Genomic DNA, 13,990 nt, shown 5'->3' on the forward strand with positions numbered 1-13,990 from the left:
ACCGGAAGAAGCAAAGATCATCAGTGTCAAAGCATTGATTCTTCAACATAAACTTTGTTGGACTAGTCATGTTGTGCGGATGCCTGATTATCCTCTTCCAAAGCAACTATTCTATTCCGAACTAAAAAATGGAGAGTGTAATGCTGGTGGTCAACAAAAGAGGTTTAAAGACTCTCTCAAGGTAAATGTAAAAAAAAAAAAAGTAGTATCAACAGGACAATTGGGAAACACTGGCCTGAGAGCGCTCCAGTTGGAGGACAGCCTTTACCAAAGGTGTCATGGACTTTGAAGAAGCACAAAGTCCTGAAAGGGAAAAACGTGCTAAGAGGCAAATCCACACCGTGATCAACTCCTGCCCAGAAACCGATGTCCCCACTGTGGAAGGACGTGTGGGTCCAGAATTGGCCTCCACAATCACTTAGGACTTACTGTTAAGACCGTGTCCATGGAAGACAATCTTACTAAGGTGATTGTCAAAGAAGAAGACATGGGCTAAGCCAGGGGGCGTCTCGGCGTACCCTCGCCGCCTACCCCTCTCCCTCCTTGCGCGCCAGTCTGCTGGCTGGGGGGAGCCACGCGCGCGCCGGCGTCGGAGCAGGGCGCGGCCCGGAGGTGGCGGCCCGCGGCAGCAGCAGTGGGCGGAGAGAGCGGCTGTTGGAGGAGGAGGAGACGGAGGAGGGACGCGCGGGGACAGCGGCCTCGGCACTCTCGGCGCGGATCCTGGTGGGGAGCATCGGCAGCGCCACCGCCGCCGCCGCCGCGCTCGGCAATGGAGGAAGAGGACGCCACCGCCCTCCGCCCGTGATCCGTCCCTGCCACGATCTCTGTCCCCACCGAGGTGAGCGAGGATGGAGCCGCCACGGCGCGCCCCTTTCCCCTGGCGCGCCCTCTCTTTTTCCTTCAGCCTTTGGAAATGAAATGGGGAATTGGGGGTGGAGGGTAGAGCCGCCTCCAGGCGGCGATGGGGAAATAGCGGGGAGACTCTCCAAGCAGTGGGGAGGGGTGTGTGGATCGGGGTCCGTCCAGGCGCGCGCTGGAATACCTCGGGGTGGATTTGAGGTCTTTCCTTCCCCAGAGTAGGATCCTGCGGAGGAAACGTGGCTTCGGGGAGTTGCTGTGTGGCCATGCAGCGTGCATGACCCTGGCACCGAAATTTGTGGGTGCTCGGCCCCTTCATGGGGAATTTTGTGGGTGCTCGGGCACCCAGGGCCCCAGGCATTTGGCACCTATGGGAGGGTGGTGGATCAGGGTTTCATACCTCGGGGTGGATTTGGGGCGCCGTCCAATACTCGCCTCCTGCTCAAACCCTAGTTTTTCTGTCCCCAGAGTAGGATCCTGCCCCCTTTGGGGCCAGAACCGGACTAGGAAGGAAGGCGGAGGGACAAACGTGGCTCCGGAGAGTTGCTATATGGCCCCAAGCGGGCTCGCCCTCCCGCCCCGTCTGGCACCAGGAGCCTGGTGCTTCTGCGCCTCTGCAGGAGACCAGGAGCGAGCCGTTAGTCGCCTTCCCCGCCGCGCTCTGTCCTCGCCGGCTTCCTGCGTGGAGCCACCGCCTGCATCTCTTTCTCTCTCTGGGGAAAGTTGTGGCTTCCTCCAAAACAAATCCCCGCCGCGTCTCAACTCGAGCCGGACTCCCTTTGTTTGTTCCCGCACGGCTTGAGGACGTGTGGAGAAGTTGACAACGGGAAGCGCCTCCCTCCCTTTCTCAGACGGGACCCTGCCGTCGTTTGGGGAGCCAGCCTCGCGTTGCCTCTGCCTAGGCAGCCTCTTAGAGGGCGAAGGCGGAGCGCGCAAAGGAAACCAGCGGCAGTTTCAGGACTGGCTGGCTGAAGAATTTACATCGACAGTTTAGTGAGGGTGAAGGGGACTCACCAAGGCTGTGATATGCAGTCAGTTTTGCGTTACTGCCAATCAGGGATGGAGAAGTTGTGGTCCTCCAGAGATTGATGGACTTCAACTTCCATCCAGCGTTCGAAACTCCCATTGTTCTAGGCTGCCTTGAGACAGGGAATTTTGTTAATGCGATCAGTTTCTGAGCTATGAGCACAGTACCACGCCTAAGATTTCAGATTAAAACTGCAGAGTGGAAGGAAAGGAGGACCTTTTTCTACCTTCCCACTTCTAGCTACTCTCAGAAGACTGGAGAAGAGGCCCTCTTAAGAATATTAGGGGGGTGGGAAGGGGAAGGATTTGACCCCATGAAAAATGAACACAAGATTTTAGCTGAAGTTCATTCATTTTCAGCTTTGTATTCTTGCTATAAAAAAGCGCGCCCAGACATACTGTTGTTGCGCCCATAACCTCGGTTTAAGGTGCCATTTAGTTCCTAGTTTTCATATCTCAGTTTCTAACACTGGTTCCAACGTGAGCAGTGGTCATGGATGGTGGAAGTTGCAGTCTGAGAACGAATGGAGATCTACTGCTCTAGAGGCAATTTAGTGGCTGAGAAACTCTTTCAGGTGACCAGAGCTTCTTTTCTTTTGCAAAAGTGGTGGTTCTTCTCTTGTCTGGCTATTAATGTGCCATAGCCAGCTGTTGTAAGTTACAGTATTTTTCGCCCTATAGGATGCACTTTTTCCCCTCCAAAAATGAAGGGGAAATGTGTGTGCGTCCTATGTGCACCGACCCCTCTCGCTCTCCAGGTTCGCGGACCTCTCCGCAAGCAGCAGGAGCCAGTGCTGGGCTCCCACGGCTTGCAGAGAGCTGCCTGTTTGGGGGCTGGGGTCGGGGAAAGCTCGGGCCTCCCCAGCCCCGCGCCTGGGGAAAAAAATAATTTCCCCCCTTTATTTCCCCCCCAAAAAACTAGGTGCGCCTTATGGGACGGTGCGTCCTATAGGGCGAAAAATACGGTATATGTGGTGGTGGGGGGGTTCCCTCGTTTTGTGGGCCAGTAATTGTTCCAGACATATTTGCAAGGGTCACAACCTGGCAGCCAAATTCTGTTTAAACACCCCACACTCTGTGGTCCTCAACGCGAATACTTGGGAGTAAGGCCTGTTGGACTTATTTGATCATACTTCTGAGTAGGCATGCATAAGAGTGTACTGGCAGATTTCCTCTGCAGTCCTGAAACTCTTGATTTTAGCCATCTTGATTACATACTGCAATATCAGAAAGACGTCCTCATCTTTCAGGAGACTGCTTTGTTTATGTGGTTGCCCAATTAGTGAGAAGAGGCAACCATAATGAATAGTGGAACATGATTGAGTGGGTCAAAAGCCTTGATGCACATAGCTCTACTTTTTACCCACATTTAAAAATTGGTCTCTTTTAACAAAAAGATAAAGTTTTACTGTGCTGCCTAATGGATGTTATTTTTCTTTCTTTCTGTTTTTGCATTCTTGGTAATATGAGAAACTTTGGCCTGCCAATTTTGCTGTATCACATCTCATTCCATTAAGAAGGAAATGGAGGATGCTTTAGAATATCCCAAATAAGTGCTAAAGGTTTATCTTTGTCTGAAGCCAAGCTTCTTCCCTGTAATAAAAGGCATAAGATAGGGGTGTGGTAAGGATAGAACTGCCTTTGTCCATTCTTGAGATATTTACCTATGGACCTAATTGGCTGCTCCCTCTCTGTATGGAAGCAGTCAGCTAGAGCTGTTGTGCTTGTGCCTTGATTGTGGGCTTACCATAGGCATCTGCTTGGGAATTTGATGATGGACTTTGGTCCAATGCAGCAGGCATCATCTTATTTTAGAGGGTGGTAGACTCTCCTCTGGAGATCTAGTAGGGCTGCTGATGCTCCCACTCTAGATTTCCTGCACTGAGTATGAACAGAACATCAGCCAGAGCGCAATTCAAGAAAAGAAGTCAAAAACAAGCAGGTCTTCAAGGCTTTCCTAAACCCCTGAATGGATGCTAAAGCTTTCTAGAAACTAGCCTAGGTGGCCCACAAGACCTTCTCATAGTGGGATGACAAAAGACATAAAAGGATGGAGTGGACTGCCTAGTGCAGGAGTGGCAATCTGCAGCCCCAGGGACTCAATGCGGCCCCAAGCCTTCCTTATCTGGCCCTTGGAACACTCCCTCAGCCACACTCTGACTTGCCTTACACCCCAGGTGTTTTTGCTCTTCTGGAATGTGTCCTTCAACTCTGATAATGCCCCTGGCTTGTCTGGGTAGGGAAGAGAGAGGCGTTTATTGTACAGTGGTACCTTGGGTTAAGAACTTAATTCATTCCGGAGGTCCATTCTTAACCTGAAACTGTTCTTAACCTGAGGTACCACTTTAGCTAATGGGGCCTCCCGCTGCCACCATGCGATTTCTGTTCTCATCCTGAAGCAAAGTTCTTAACTCGAGGTACTATTTCTGGGTTAGCAGAGTCTGTAAACTGAAGCGTCTGTGACCCGAGGTACGACTGTACAAAAGTAAAGTTGGCATAAATTGTTCTGTCCACTTTCCCCCCGGCTCCTGTCCACCGCTGGAATATAGCCCTTGGGAGGTTGCGGATAATTGAATATAGCACTCAGGCTGGAAAAGGTTCTCCATCCCTAACCTAGAAGATGTAACCTGCCCATTGTGGGCTTTAGTGGTTTCATGGCTCACTTCCTGAGAGTAATGCTGACTTGTAAGCAGGGTCTTGCAGTAGTTAGCTGTGTGCAGTTGACTCTGCCAGTGCAATTTGAAAGGTGCTTCTTATGAAAGAAGGGTACCCTCTTGGTCGTTCCACTGCCCTCTGGATTATGAGGAGTGGTGACGCAGGAGAGGGCATTCTCTGTGGTAGCTGTCACAGCTAACCCACAGATCCTTTTGTTTTATAAAGACTAAATTTCTAGCATGTGTGGAACCCAAGATACAAGGCAAAATGCGCAGGCACAATTCTTGTCATTTGTTTAGTGAGAAACTTGCCTGCTCCCACTTTTCAGTTCTGTATGTATGTTTTACTCTTCCCCTGAATTGTGGAACTGCCTTCCCATAGTCTAGCATCTCTGTTGCACGGCTTCCATCGAATGTGAAGATGCACCTATGACAATTAAGGGTTGTTGTTTTTTTTGCGGGGTTTGTGTGTAATGGAACCTGCCTTGCTTGGACTTTGCTTTAGAGCTGCCTCATTTGATTCTTGCACATTATATTGCTGTAACGTGCCCTGCGACCTCATGGGGAAATCCTTTAAAGGATCAACAAAGGAATACAAGTGGTTGGAGCTCAGTGAAAGTGACGGCGGGCATTCAATTTCTCTAATCACTACAAAGCAGAAGGTGGACTGGGGTTATATACCGGCTGTCTCAAAACAATGTCCAAAATACCTAGTTCTGGAGGATGGTCTGTATTTTGTCCAGGAACAGCCTGTTAGTTTACGTAGAACTGGGAAAAATGACTACAGTTTCCTATTGAAGTCAGACTTAAAGACCCTTTTGCTTAGCACCTGTGGTTTATTTTTTATTTTTATTTTTTGAGTCATTTCCTTTTCCCTCTGTTTTTAAGCTGCTGATGCATGCTTCTAATTCTGCACAGTACTTCCTGCATGTCTGTCCATTTACTCCCCCCCAATTTTTTTTTGTTTTTTTCACAAAAATTTAAACACAGAGACAAATAGACAAACAAACATAAATCATAACCTTATTAAAACTAATCTAATTAACATTGTTAAGTGACTTCCTCGCATCCCCCTGCTTAGATTTCAGTGCATCTCATTATAACGGTTTTCCATGTCAATATTCTTATAACATTAACTTAATCACTTAACATCTTTCTTTCTTTCCAATTCAGCATTAAACATATTAATTCATCACATTACATATTTAAATCCTAAGCCTATCTGGTATTTGCACGCTTTTTCTAATTAATTCAACTTAACATATTTAACTAAATAATCATTAAATTCCGTCCATTCTTCCTGGTACTCCTTGCATGTCTGTCCATTTACAGCTGTCTCTTGGGCAGTGCTAGATGCCAATGTGTTGTTTTCCCAATCCAAGTGGAACACAAAAAGCTGCCTGCTGTGTAATTGAACCATTGGTCCATCAAATTCAGTATTACCTACACTGGGGGGTGGACTACCATATTTTGGCTGAGGACTGCATTCTCACAGGGGTAATAATAATGTGTTGGGGGCCACATGCTGGCAGTGAGCAGGCCCAGAGACACAAATGCTCTGGATTAACTAATCTGGAATAAAGACCAGCATGCGTCTTTCTTTTTATTTTTTTTATATAATTTTTATTAGTTTTTTTAACATCATTTTCAACAGTAATTAAACATACTTTTACATCTTATTCAAATTTTTGACTTCCATCAATCCTGTCTGAAAATTTTCCAACCTGATCTCTCAGTATGCATTTCTTATCTTCCCTATTACATGTCAAACTCATAACCAATATCTCTATCTTTTTCTACTTTGTAACACTTCATATATTTCTCCTTACAAAACTTCTTGTAGTCCTACTAGCGTAATTTGTAGATTACAGTTGCTCTTCAAATAATTCATAGACTTCTTCCAATCTTCTGTAAATCTCTGGTCCCGCAGGTTTCGAATCCTTCCTGTCATTTTGTCCAATTCTGCATAGTTCATTAATTTCGTCTGCCATTCTTCTTTCGTCGGAATTTCTTCTTGTTTCTGGGCTAACAATACTCTTGCCACAGTTGTTGCATATAAAAACAATTTAACATCTTGCCTATTAATGTCCTGACCTATAATACCAAGTAAAAATGCTTCTGGTTGTTTTTTTTTTAAAATGTATATCTCAACATGCTTCTTTCACTCACATGCATGAATGTTGAAGTGATTGATACTGTGGGAGAGGCAACTTGGAGACGCAAAAAAGATAAAGAATAAACAGGAGGGGAAGAAGTCTGATGGGACAGGGGCCATATAAAATGATTTTAGGGGCCATTCATATATGATCTCCCGGGCCAGGGTTATCTATGGCTGGTGATGACTTTTTGCATTTTCAGTCGGGGATCTTTTGTAGTCCCATGACTCCCACCAGGGATGTCAGGAACTGAACATGTATCCCTTTGCATCCCAAGCATGCGTTTTACTGCAGAGCTACAGCACTTCCCTGAAGGTGCCTGTACTACACAATGTACTGATTTCATGTCTCTGCTGCCCTCAGTGTCCTCACGCCTGTCAAAAGAAAAGAAATACACCTTTTGTGTTCACCCACACAGGCACACAAAAATAATAACCAACCTGTTTCGGCATCATACTCCTTTTCATTCTTGAAACAGCCAGAAAACTGACGTGTGGGTGTCACTCTGGTGTAATATCTGCCTTTTGCAGGCTTTCTCTGACTGTGGAATCCCCTCACCCTGGGAGCATGCCAGACACGGATGCTTTTGGTAAAGATCTGTCTCCCTGGGCTCCATGGCTGTTGTTTTTTTTATTACATTATGTTTTTGTTTTTATCTGCTCTTACTGCTATGACTTGTTGTTCTTTTAATTCTTGTGGGATCAAATGTTGCAGGAAGGGCGGGCTAAAAATAATCAAACAAAATACAGAAACAACCCTTTCGAGTCACCCCATGCATGCTTATTTGTGGGAAAGTTAGGCTGGATTTGGTTGGCTCTGACGAATGTCATATGAGTGGGATCGTGCATAGTATTACGTTCCGGAAGGAAAAGGGAGTGGCAAGGAAAACCTCTGTAAATTTTCTCAGTGTGTTCATTCACAGCATCGCAATTTTACAAAAGCACCGTTGTAGGAGTCTGTGGCATGTTGCTGTCCTTCAGACTGATTAGCAATTTTTTTTTTTTTTGCAAACAGTGCAGGCTTACTTAAAGGATAACTTTAAGTAATTTGTACAGTGGTATTTAATTCGTTCCGGAGGTCCGTTTTTAACCTGAAACTGTTCTTAACCTGAAGCTCCACTTTAGCTAATGGGGCCTCCCGCTGCCGCCGTGCCGCTGGAGCACGATTTCTGTTCTCATCCTGAAGCAAGGTTCTTAACCCGAGGTACTATTTCTGGGTTAGCAGAGTCTGTAACGTGAAGCGTATGTAACCTGAAGCGTATGTAACCCGAGGTACCACTGTATAGTGTTCACAAGTGTTCAAGTATTTGTCCTTCGTGTAGATTACCTAAACTATAATTCTTACAACAACCCTTTCCGATAAATCAGTACAGTCGTACCTCGGATCTCGAGCGCCTTGCAAGTCGAACGTTTTGGCTCCCGAAGGCCGCAAACCCAGAAGTGACTGTTCTGGTTTGCGAACGTTCTTTGGAACCCGAACATCCAATGTGGGTTCCGATTCGCTGCAGGAGCTTCCTGCAGCCAATCAGAAACCGCGCCTTGGTTTCTGAATGTTTTGGAAGTCGAACGGGCTTCCGGAACGGATTCCGTTTGACTTCTGAGGTACCACTGTATTATCATACTGCAGGTGAGGGACTGAGACTGAGACACTAAGGACACATAGTGAGTTCATGGCAGACATAAGAGTCATAGAATCATAGAGGGGAAAGGGACCATGAGGATTATCTATTCCAGCATTCCATTGTTTGTGGAATCATGAACATTACATCCAAACTAACCTCTTCCACCAGGCTGCAGGGACACCTGCAGCTGACGCCAAGCCAGTTGGTCAGTCCACAGGACATGGAAGTGCTTTGGACAATCTGAACTAGTCCCCAGCAGTTATTTAGTACTTCAGAGTATTTATTCCACTTGAATGGCAAGCATGAGGTGTTTTGCTGAGCAGACAGGGAATCACATTGGCTTTCCGCAGATCAGTACAAGCTGTCTGCTTCCATGAAAAATGATATACCAAAATGCTTCTTTCTGTAGCTTAACTTTAGCTTTTGTGTCACGGCTTCTCGTAATGCAATATTATGGAAGAGCATTATGTCGCTGTTTTTTGTGACTTCCAGGGAGCTGCTGCGCATAGTTAGCTGGCTTAAAATCTCGCCGAAGTCACGTTTTAAGCTGCATGGCAGGATCACTGCCAGAATCCACACTGGGGGGGACGGGACAGAAGGCGAGAGGATACTTTGTTGCTGGCAGTAATTAGGTTCCGCCAAAAGGGCACATTCGTTCCAGGATGGGGAAACAGGGATTGATCCATTTTCTTTCTGGGAATAATCCTTAAATTATTCCACACTTACAGCGCTGATCCTAAAACATAGTTACTTGGAAGTACAGTGGACGCTCAGGTTGCGAACATGATCCATGCAGGAAGCACATTCGCAACCCGAAGCAGCGCATCTGCGCATGCACGGGTTGCGATTCAGTGCTTCTGCGCATGCGCAAAGTGTGATCTAGCACTTCTGCGCATGCGCGACCGCTGAAACCTGGAAGTAACCCATTCCGGTACTTCCGGGTTTCGGCGCGTCCGTAACCTGAAAAAACGCAACCTGATCGGTTTTCGAACGATTTTCAGAAGCCAAACCTCCGGTGCGGCTTCTGATTGGCTGTAGGACATTCCTGCAGCCAATCGGAAGCCACAACTTGGTTATTGAACAGTTTCAGGAGTCGAATGGACTCCCGGGATGCATTCTGTTTGAGAACCAAGGTAGATGACTCTTCCAGCTCTATGATTCTATGATAAATTGTGCATGGACAGAGCTACTGTGTTGTGTTAATTTCTCAACTGCCATTTCCAGTACTTGTTGCTCAGTCAAGGCATTTTAAGGAGCATAAAGAATAAATCTTAAGACTGTCTTCCTGGAGAAACAGATCTGTTTAATTAAATTGTTTTTCCGGTAGTGTTTTCATCCTCCTCCTTGCAGGAACAATCTTGATTGCGGGGTTTTTTATATTAGTTTGAATCAAATCCAAAGAGCTGCTTGGAATGAACACATGCTTGAGTTGACCAGAGGTCACAAAAGGCATTTAAACTCACCCAAGGCACTCTTCTCATACAGGGTGAGAAGGATGAAAACTTCAGTTGCCTAAGTGACGTTTTGAGGAAGTTCAGCAGGGCCTGAAGATTTAACTAAATCAGATACGTCACATCCCCAAGTAGGAGTCCTTATCTTCAAGGGACGTGGGCAGGAGAGGCAGGGCACCCAGGGTCAGCCACAGAAGCGTTCACAGAGGAAGCACTGAGAATATGGCACTGTTGTCCTCAGACCTGGAGGACTCTACTGCAGAAGACCCTCTGCAAAAGCAGAGACATCACCTTACCAACAAAGGTCCGTATAGTTAAAGCCATGGTTTTCCCAGTAGTGATGTATGGAAGTGAGAGCTGGACCATAAAGAAGGCTGATCGCCGAAGAATTGATGCTTTTGAATTATGGTGCTGGAGGAGACTCTTGAGAGTCACATGGACTGCAAGAAGATCAAACCTATCCATTCTTAAGGAAATCAGCCCTGCGTGCTCACTGGAAGGACAGATCCTGAAGCTGAGGCTCCAATACTTTGGCCACCTGATGAGAAGAGAAGACTCCCTGGAAAAGACCCTGATGTTGGGAAAGATGGAGGGCACAAGGAGAAGGGGACGACAGAAGACGAGATGGTTGGACAGCGTTCTCGAAGCTACAAACATGAGTCTGACCAAACTGCGGGAGGCAGTGGAAGACAGGAGTGCCTGGAATGCTCTGGTCCATGGGGTCACGAAGAGTCGGTCACGACTAAACGACTAAACAACAACAACAGCTGCAGAAGACCCAGGAAGGGCTGAGGTTCCCTTGCTCTGTCACAGTAGGAGATTATTCAAGATGGTCGGGCCCTTTAAGAAGCACAGCGTCTTGAAGCACAGCTGGTGCTAACATTTAGGCTGCACCTGCTGATGCTGTCATGACTGCTATATAAAGCAGTGTTTCCCAAACTTGGGACTACAGCTCCCATCATCTCTAGCTAGAAGGGATGATGGGAATTGTAGTCTGGAAACAGCTGGAGACCCAAGTTTGGGAAACACTGATATAAAGGCTCAGTCCTAGCTTGTTCCTTAGCTAGAGCAGCTTCAGAACTTTATGTTGCCCATGGAAAACCCTGAACCCTACTGTGCCCCACCCCACCCAAATCCATCCATTCTACACATTAACCCACCTGAACCTTATCACACTTTGCCTTGCTGTACCACAAAGTGACACAAGATATTTCCTGCTGCTTTACATAGTACAGGGGTCAGCAAACTTTTTCAGCAGGGGGCCGGTCCACTGTCCCTCAGACCTTGTGAGGGGCCGGACTATATTTGGGTGGGGGGGTGTGATGCAAGAGCACCACAAGCCCCGGTGGCTGCTTACCTGTGTGAGGGGCTGGTGGCGGTGGCAGGATGATGAGCGGCGCACAAAAGAGCCAATCGGAAGCTGCACCTCCCAAAACGCATTCTGTTCAAGAACCAAGGTACGACTGTATTTCGTCTCAAACAAAACATCTCTTTCCATTTCCCCTTCTCTTTCTATTCTCCTCCCCTCTTCTTCATTTCTCCTTTTTAAAAAATGTTTAAAACAAAAGGAAAAAAGGGGGGCAGCCTCTAACTCCATTGGAAACAACACATAAATATAAGTGCAAAACAAACGGTGGTGGTTATTTAAGTCATCTTTCTGAGATAGCATGCACCGAGTTCTATTAAAATAGTAAGATTAAAGCATTCCAAGGGGGAACAGGGTTTTCTAGTGCCACATTCTAAACACTGGTGTCAGCGCATTTGCTTGCTGTGAGATTTTGTTATATCTGAGGCTGCATCCAGTGGGATTTTCACTCGATGGGTCTTTGGTTCTCAAACAACAACTTGCTGCAGAAGGGTACTCTGCACAGAAACCTAATGTGTCATTATAGCTGAGGTAGGCTGGACAGACCAGTGTTAGAAGCTAAAATATTGTGTTCGTTTTCCACCTGGTCTCTTCTCCAGTCTTCAGAGAGTAGCTGGAAGTAGGGAGGCAGAAAAAGATCCTCCTTTCCTTCTACTCTGCAGTTTTAATTGAAAATCTTAAGTGCAGTACTGCGCCCAGAGCTCAGAAACTGCTCACCCTAATGAAATTCCTTGTTGCAAAATGCACGTAGAACAATGGGAGTTTTGAACACAGAGACAGACCCAATGCATGATCCAACCATGCGGTGGACAGAAGGACAGAAGGAAAAGCCAGGAAGAGGAAGGATATAAGACTTCTGAGGAACTTGTGGATCCTCTGGAGGCTGTGTTGAACTCCCAACTCCAGCCAGCATCACCAGAGGACAGAGATTGTGGGAGCTGAGGTCCAAGCACATCTGGAGGGTCTACAGATTCCTGCCTTAGGAAGCGGAGGAGCACTACAGAATAATTGAAGGATCTGGGGAACCTTGTACGATTAGCAGTAGTGAATTTCCTGATAAAGTGAAACTGAAAACGTAGCAGAACCAAATGATAGAGGTCATGATAGGTGATACTTTCCTATACCCTATACATTTATTTTGCCATCTGTCTTAACTCTGTCTGGAACGCAGTGCCTGAGACGCATTTGAGGGCCAGAAGTATCGCTCTGCTTATCCAGATGTGCCGAGGCTGCTTTTGCTCGGAAACGCTGCAAGTTGTTAAAAGCCTCCTTGTTTGACATTCAAAAGTAAGGTAGAATAAATCCTTTATATAAAGAAGCCACAAATCATGAGGAAACAGCCACTCCTCTGACTTTCTTTGGCTCCGCCATGGTGTGATCGTCAACGGACGTTTCTGACGAGGCTCAGAAGGAACCCTTTTATAGGTATGCTACTTTCTGTTTGCTCAAAATGTGGAACTGCACCAGCCCTTGGTAAAGTCTGTATGAAGCAAGACACATGAGCAGCTTGCTTGATTTCCTGTTTAGAGAAAGTCAGCAATTACAGTACACTCAGCTGTCAGTTAATGCAAACCTGCAAGCTGTGATGGGTAGCCTGGTGGACGTAAACTGGGGAAATCTGGGAGCATTGAGCAACCTTGAGCCATTCCTTGGCAAACCTACTTTGAGGGATTGCTGTCAGGGTAAAAGGGTGGGGGAAAGCTGTGTACCCTGATCTCCCTGGAGGAAGTTTGGGGTAGAAAGTAGATTAGTTTTGCAAAAGCTTTGAAACAGGTTGCCACTTGTTTGTCGCAAAGATCGACTTTCCAAAAAATTATGGTATTTCCCCATTGCCTCCAACTTGTGATGGCATGGATAGGAGGGCAATGGTTGGCATCCGTCTGTCTCGGGAGACAATGGCAGAGTGCACCTTTGCGGGTGAAATCAAACCGTTGGAAGGTTACAGCGCCTGCTGTGGCTGTAGAGACCGATACAGGAGAGACATGTTTTGTTGCAGCTGGGGCAGATGAAGGCATCTGCTTGTGCTGCTGCAGATGCTCCACTGTGTTCCTTCTCTCTGCACTCCTCCCAGCGGTCATTCCTCCTCTCGTCGCTGCTGTGGATACATGACCTGACTGTCTCCAGGCACTGTGGAGGGACTCCTGCATTGTGAGGTTGATGTTGCCTATTTAATGAGTATCATTCTGATTTGTGCATGGGGAGCTTAGGTGACAGTCACATCCATGCCATTCAATTAAAGCACCAAAGAATCCTGGCAGCTGCAGTTAGAATGCGGCAGCTAGACTGGTGACTGGGAGCGGCCGCCGAGACCATATAACACCGGTCTTGAAAGACCTACATTGGCTCCCAGTATGTTTCCAAGCAGAATTCAAAGTGTTGGTGCTGACCTTTAAAGCCCTAAACGGCCTCGGTCCAGTATACCTGAAGGAGCGTCTCCACCCCCATCATTCTGCCCGGGCGCTGAGGTCCAGCGCTGAGGGTCTTCTGGCGGTTCCCTCATTGCGAGAAGCAAAGCTACAGGGAACCAGGCAGAGGGCCTTCTCGGTAGTGGCGCCCACGCTGTGGAACGCCCTTCCAGCAGATGTCAAAGCGATAAACAACTACCTGACATTCAGAAGACATCTTAAGGCAGCCCTGTTCAGGGAAGTCGTGTGATATTTTACTGTATTTTTGGTTTTTATGGAAACCGCCCAGAGTGGCTGGGGAGGCCCAGCCAGATGGGCGGGGTATAAATAAATTATTATTATTATTATTATTATTATTATTATTATTATTATTATTAACCTTTTGCAGAGCTACAATTCCCAACACCCTTAATGAACTACAGTTCCCAGGATTCTTTTTGGGGCAATCCACAT

At 46.9% G+C, this 13,990-nt stretch overlaps 1 protein-coding gene across 1 annotated transcript in view; it reads left to right on the forward strand.

Moving 5' to 3' along the window:
* Window positions 1–696: 696 nt before the first annotated feature.
* The window catches only part of LRRC8C (leucine rich repeat containing 8 VRAC subunit C), a 38,216-nt gene continuing 24,922 nt past the window's right edge, over window positions 697–13,990 (forward strand). The window contains exon 1 of the mRNA XM_081914174.1: window positions 697–838. The gene's annotated coding sequence lies outside the window, so the exon portion shown is untranslated. The remainder of the gene's footprint in view (window positions 839–13,990) is intronic.

The sequence above is a fragment of the Podarcis melisellensis genome (assembly GCF_964234715.1).
Source record: "Podarcis melisellensis genome assembly, chromosome: 6".
Taxonomy (NCBI): domain Eukaryota; kingdom Metazoa; phylum Chordata; class Lepidosauria; order Squamata; family Lacertidae; genus Podarcis; species Podarcis melisellensis.